The sequence below is a fragment of the Mandrillus leucophaeus genome, unplaced genomic scaffold (assembly GCF_000951045.1).
Source record: "Mandrillus leucophaeus isolate KB7577 unplaced genomic scaffold, Mleu.le_1.0 Scaffold64, whole genome shotgun sequence".
NCBI classification, from domain to species: Eukaryota; Metazoa; Chordata; class Mammalia; order Primates; family Cercopithecidae; genus Mandrillus; species Mandrillus leucophaeus.
Window position 1 is genome coordinate 5,681,679 of NW_012106919.1, and position 6,930 is coordinate 5,688,608.

Sequence of the window (6,930 nt, forward strand, 5' to 3'; positions counted from 1 at the left end):
AGACTGCACTGAACCTGAAGATCAATTTTGGAAATATTGCCATCTTAATATTAGCCTTCCAATCCATGAACACAGTACATCTTTCCATTCATTTAAAACTTCTATTACTTTTTTCCATGATGTTTTGCATTTCTCAGTGTACAGCTATTGCATTAATTTTATTAAATTTCGTCCTAAGTATTTTATTCTTTTTGATTCTTTTGTGCATGGAATTACTTTCTTAATTTCATTTTTGAATTGTTCACTGCTAGTGTATAAAAATACAATTGATTTTCGTATATTGATCTTGTATCCTGAAACATTACTGAACTTGTTTATTAGTTCTAATAATTGTTAGTGGGATTCCTTAGGATTTTTTTTATACAAGATCATGTCATCTACAAATAAAGACAGCTTTACTACTTTCTTTTCTGTATGCTTTCTCTCTCTTTTGGGTACTCTTTGCATGTTATATTTTTTCCTACCTTTTTATTTTCAACCTATTTGTGTCTTTGAATCTAAAGTGTGTCTCCTCTAGACAGCATATAAATGAATTAAGGATTTTTAAAATCTATTTTGCCAACTTCTGCTTTTCTGTTGAAGTTTGGTTCATTTACATTTAAGTAATTACTGATAAGGTAGAATATAATTTGTGCTTTTGCTGTTTATTTTTCCATATACTTTATGTATTTTTGTTCCTTTATTCTTTCTTTACTGATTCTCTGTTTTTTTGTGTGTTAAATAGATATTTTCTAGCATAAAATATTTCTTTGCTGCTGATTATATATATACACACACACACACACACATATATATATATAGAGAGAGAGAGAGAGAGCAAGGAGATATATATATTTAGAGAGAGAGAGTTATTTTCTTTGTGGTTGGCCTGGAAATAACAAGATCTTAACTTACAGTTTGGATTAACAGCCTGCATTTTTATAGCACATTCTCATTTACATTTTTCATTTAATTGCCAGGAAGGAGAAAGTAAGAAATCTGGACTAGAAACTCTATCTTGGCCTGAGGACCTGTTTGGAACAATGTTATTCATACACAATGTTCTTCTGGGGGCAAACTGTAGCCACGTGAGAGAGATTCCTTTTTGATTCCCAAGGTATAGGTTTTCAGGGTGATCAAAACACTGTTTTGTGAACTTTCTAGCTTCCAATGTGAATTCACGTGTGTCAGCAATTCTCAAAGTCTGGTCTGGAAATATCTGAGCATCACTGAGATGTTTTCAGGTGATCCTCAAGAATAAAACCATTTTTATAAGAATACCAAGTTGTTATTTGCCCTTTGTGACTTTTATTCTCTCATAAGAGTACAGTAGGATTTTCTAGAGGTTACATGACATGTGATATCATAACAGAGTGAATGCAGATGCAGATAGGAGAAAGTGCTGTTTCTACTAAGCCAGGCATTCTAGAAATTTATAAACTATAAAACAATGCCACTCTTTTCTCTAAGTTGTTTTTGAGAACATAGTGATACTTTATGAAATATTTATGTTAACATAGAATGGTTTATTATTGCTAATTTTAAATGAGTTGAATTTTTAAAATTTCTTATTTTAATTTATAATATGGCAAATCTTGACAGATATATGCAAAACAAAGCTTGTTTGTGTTATTGATAAGTTAAGAGTATAAAGTAGTCCTGAAGCCAAAAATTTTGTGAACTACTACCATATTATCTCATTCAATCCTTACAACAGCATTGTGTAAAAAGCAGGACAGATTTAGTCTTCTGATGCTATGGCTTTTTGAATGAGGAAACTGAGGCCGTGGGCCCCAGACTATATCTATGTGGACTGGGTTTGCTAGAATGGCAATCTTATTCTGAGGTCAGAGCCCAGCCAGTTAACTGCATTGAGACTTCCTGGGAGCTATGACGTCTTAGTGACCTTTGATCCTGTTTACCTCTCCCATGTTCTGGATACTCTCTGCCCTTTGGCCTCCAGGACACCATGACACCATGTTCCTATTTTTGCAAATGACTCCTCTTCTTTTAACTGCCCCTTAAATATTGCTATTACTCAAGGTCTTCTTCCAAACATCCTTTGGTCTACTCCCTTGGTGAGCTCACTTATCATTGATGATTCCCAAATGTGCCTCTAAAGCTCAGTTCTCTGTCTCACTTGAATTTCAAAGCTAAGTACTGGATGTGTCTACCTGGATATCCCTCAGATGTTTTAAATCCACATGCTCAAAACTCTGTAATCAGTAGGCATTCCACATACTGTACTAGGTACAGGTAATGTAAAAGTGAATAAAACATAGTCCCTGTTCTCAGGGAAACAGCAGTCTGGTGGAGAACATTAGTTTGTCCAAAACCAACTTCTGTATTTTTGGTTCTAGATATTATTATCACCATCTGCCCAATTACACAGGACTTCTTCTTTCCCATCCTTCCATCCAGTGAGTTGCCAAGTCTTATGCATTCTATTTCTGTAACATCTCTCCAGCCTTCTCTTCTCTTCTCTCACTACTGCAACTCCCTCAGATCTAACTTTCTTAATCTCTCTGGTGAACTATTGCAGCAACCTCCTAACCATGTTCTCTGCCTTCTGTCTCATCCCCATCTAATTCATCCTTCACACTGCTACCTGAGTGATTATTTTATAACTGCAAATCTGCCCACCTTACTGTCATGCTTAAAACTCTTCAATGGCTCCCTTTTCCCTGGAGAATAAAACCCAGACTCACTAGCTTGCCTTTTAAGGTTCTCCGGGATCTGATCTCACCTTTGTTTCCTATCAGTCCTCTGATTATTACCTCGACCTTTCAAAAGATATTTCTGATGTCAAGAGTGTCCTCCCCAATCACCTGATCATCCTTCACAGTGTCTTCTTAAGTGTCTTCTCCTCTTAAATTTTGTAAGACCTTCCCAAGAGGTCTAGATTATTCTTCTTTTTGGCCTACCACTATACTTGCACGAGTCTCTTTTCATTATGGTACTTAGCACATTGTATTAAATTACAATCTTTTGTTTTTCCAAATATCTCCCCGTCTGGACAAAATACTTCGATGGCAGGTACTATGTCTTATTCACGTTGGTATCAACTGCCCTAGCCCAGTGCATGATGAAGAGTGAGCACTAAATAAATTTTGTCTATGTAATATTGAAGGTCTATAAAATATGGATCACATTCAACCTTCCTCCCATTTTCTGATTTTAGAATTCTCTTCCCATTTCCCATCTAAGAACCCAAGCTGAAAACATGGGTAATTCTATTAATAAAGTTTACACTCTTCCTCTTCCCCTATAGCCAATGAGTTACCACACCAAACATTCTGCTTCTTTTTTCTCTCTCCAATGTCAACTGCCCTCTATCACCACATTTAGGGAATACTGCAGCCATGTTTTCAACCTCAAAAATTGAGACATAAAACTTTTTTTTTTTTTTTTGTAGTTAGCTATTTAATGAGGTTCTTAAGACATTTTGAACACCAATTTGTGAGGATAAATTCCATTCGTCAGGGCAAACACAGATCGCAGGTAGCCCTGGAGCTGAGGAACAGCTTTGATTTTTGGTAGAATCTGTGAGTCCACAGCTTTCTGATCAATCTCGGGCTGCTCTGTAATCTCGTATTTCTCTTTTTCTGTGTCAAAGATCTCACCTTCCTGGTGTCTGGGCCTCCGCAGCTTCTTCTTCTTGAAGTAAGCATCAGTAAGATGTTTTGGGATTTTGACATTGCTGATGTCGATTTTGGTTGAGGTGGCAATGACAAATTTCTGGTGTGTTCTTCGTAGAGGAACTCGATTGAGGACCAGAGGTCCAGTCACAAGTAACAAGCCACCAGCCAGCTGCTTCAGGAAAACCACCCTCTTGCCCCTGTGGCATCCAGTAGGGGTGATCAGAATGGTCCCAGGGGTAATGCTGGCTCGCAGTTTTCTCACGTGCTGACTGAAGGGTTTTTTGCCGTGGCTCAACAGCTTTTGAGGCACATCTTCAGTAGGATAATATCTAGGCATTTTGCGAAGTTTAACCACCCGGGTACTGCCGTTCTTGTCACCACCAACTGGTTTTGTAAGAGTTACAAGAACCTTCTCCTTCTTTTTCTTTTCAACCTTAGATTTAGCAGCTGAGTACTTCCTCTTGTACATGGCCTTTCTGGAATACATGGCAAGTCGGGAATACCTGCCAATTCCTCTGACAAGGACAGGGTTGCAGTTGCAATGGGGCTTCCCCTTCTTGGGCTTCTTAGCCTTGAGGTTACCTTTTTTCACCTTGCCACCAGCATCAGCCTTCTTGGCTTCAGGTTTCTTCTCTTTAGTATCTGGCTTCTCAACTTTTTCACTCGCCATCTTGCAAGATGGGAAAGAGAGCAAGACATAAAACTTTTGTGTCACTTCCACATACGAGATATTCTGAGAAGCAGACAAAAGTTCAAAAACATTGGGATTCTTTAAATATTTCAACAATTTCCAGGGACAGTACTAGAGAATATATGAAATCATAATGCCACTAAGAATTCAGGTTGGGTGGTCATTTAGCCTTGGTTTTATGGCTCTTGGGCTTCTATTTTAAGTTTCAGAACTTAAGTTATTAATCATCTAGGTTACAAAAGACAAATGCATGGACATAAATAACTAAAAATACAGTACAATAGTATAAATACTAAATAAGTGAGGAAGTAATTGAGAAGAGAAATACAGAGGAGATATGACCTGAGTAGGCTTTTTTTTTCTTTTTTCTTTTCTCTTTTTTTTTTTTTTTTTTTTGAGACAGAATCTTACTCTGTCACCCAGGCTGGAGTGCAGTGGCTAGATCTCAGCTTTCTGCAACCTCCACCTCCCAGATTCAAGTGATTCTTGTGCCTCAGCCTCCTGAGTAGCTGGGATTACAGGCATACACCACCGTACTCAGATAATTTTTGTATTTTTAGTAGAGACAGGGTTTCACCATCTTGGCCAGGCTGGTCTCAAACTTCTGACCTCAGGTGATTGGCTCGCCTCAGCCTCCCAAAGTGCTAGGATTACAGGCATAAGCCACTGTGCCCAGCAATGACATGAGCTAGGCTTTCAAGGCCATTGTAATCAAGGTGTGTGCCAGCTCGTGCCTGGAGCTGCCCATATGGAAGTATCCCAATTCTGGTCCCCACTGAGGGAGCTGGATCCTTGTCCACCAGCCACAAGATTGAGTAACCAGAGAAAGTGTCTGATTCAAGGCTGTGGTTCATACTTGGGCAGCCTGAGATCTACAACTTGGACCCACATAAAAAGATAATCTGCATCAACAAGATTCCTTTCTGGAATCTGAAATTGAAAAACCAAAATGAGAGAGCTGGCAGCACAGGCAGATGCTAAAAGACTTGCCTCCAGTGTTGCTTTAAGGTAACAGAGGGATCAGAGAGTCCAGGGCAAGCCAAAACCATGAGTAAGCCAAAGTCATGAGTAGATAGAACAAGCTGGTCAATAGTGGAGCAAACACTCAACATAAGTGACAATAGCATGAGAAAAAGAGAGACCATTCAACCAAAACAAGAGAGGTGGAGCAGCTAGTCCCTGGATCTGCCTTGGAACTTGATGTCTTGCCAGCTCTGGTCTAAATCCAGGTATAGCCTTACAGCCACTCCTTGAACTTCATTTCCAGGTGACTGTTTGAATGCTATTCACTGCAAGCTAAGAGCTGAGGGAAATGGATTCAACTAGGCCGGGCAGAGGGAAAGAGAAATCCAGGAGCCCAGAATAGCATGGATGGTGGCATAAAGATGAAATTTCTCATGGACTCCTCAGGGAAAGGTAGAATGGAAATTATTTTAAGTAGGAGATAAAAGCTACTGAAGCACCTTAAATTTGTTGGCCAAAGTGGTATTTGGTGAATGAATGAATAAATGAATGCATGTGGGTTAAGGCCAAAAAGTAAATGACTTTAAATAACAGGATCGAGACCTTAGACTTTATATCATAGGCAATAGGAAACCATAGCAGTTTGGAACAGGAAGGAGGAAGCATCAATATAGTATTTTTAACATAATGAATTTTTTGAAAGATATTCCATTTCCCAGTGCTGAAGCATGCATTGTCCCAGTCCCACAATGATGTAGTGAGCATGTAGGAGTAATGTTTGGCCGAGAGAGGAACATGAAAACAGCCCACTGGTAAATGGAACTGCAAATTAGAATGGCCTGAGGGAGGCTTCCGTCCAGACAGCCCAGAAGCTGAGAAAGACAGCCAAAGATATCTCGCCTGGCATGCAGCTGTGGGAAATGCTGCAACTCTTTCTGACTGACTGGAAACAGCTATAAGACCACGTGCAAACTCAAAATCAGTTCTAAATAGGCCCATTATGACAAGGGCTGTCAGCCCCCTGTGGACTTCCATGTAGCACCCAGATGTCACATGTAGACATGTGACAGCTGACTCCTCATTCTCTCAACCAGGCATTTGTAGCAGCTGTCTGTTCACGGCATGTCAACTTGGACACAGATCTCAGCAACTCGAATGCCTCGCCAAGATCCACTCACATAACATTAATGAGCACTGAAGAATCTCCTGACAGTTTCATGAGGGAGAGAGAAGGACTTCACAGCAAATAATTAAAGAAAAAAAAAAAAAAGACCTACTAGACATACATGTTCTGCAAATTCCTCTATTGCTGGTCAGCCACCAAGAGTTTCTTTATCAACCCACAACACAGCTTAAATAAAGACCCACTCCTCCCCCAGCACAGTTTATAGGGCCCACGCTCCTTAAGATGATAACTGAGGTTATAAATGAACACCTTGTTGTTTTTACACACACATAGCAATAAGCATAGGGCTTAATAGCTCCCACCATGCCCCCAGCTATGTCTCCTTGGCCCCATCACTTTGCTCTCCGGGCTCTGTTTCTCATTCTGTAACACAAGAGGCAGAAGTGGGTCCATCTGGGTTAATCCCACCCACCATCCAGTTCTCAGTTTGGACTGTACGTAGTGGAGAGTGGTTTCTGCCCTAAGCAGAG

General features: G+C 39.7%; 1 pseudogene across 1 annotated transcript; it reads right to left on the reverse strand.

Moving 5' to 3' along the window:
• Nucleotides 1-3,374: 3,374 nt before the first annotated feature.
• Nucleotides 3,375-4,290, reverse strand: LOC105554373 (annotated as a pseudogene). The gene has a single exon (XR_001008315.1). The product of XR_001008315.1 is annotated as a 60S ribosomal protein L6 pseudogene (transcript).
• Between the last annotated feature and the right edge of the window lie 2,640 nt (nucleotides 4,291-6,930).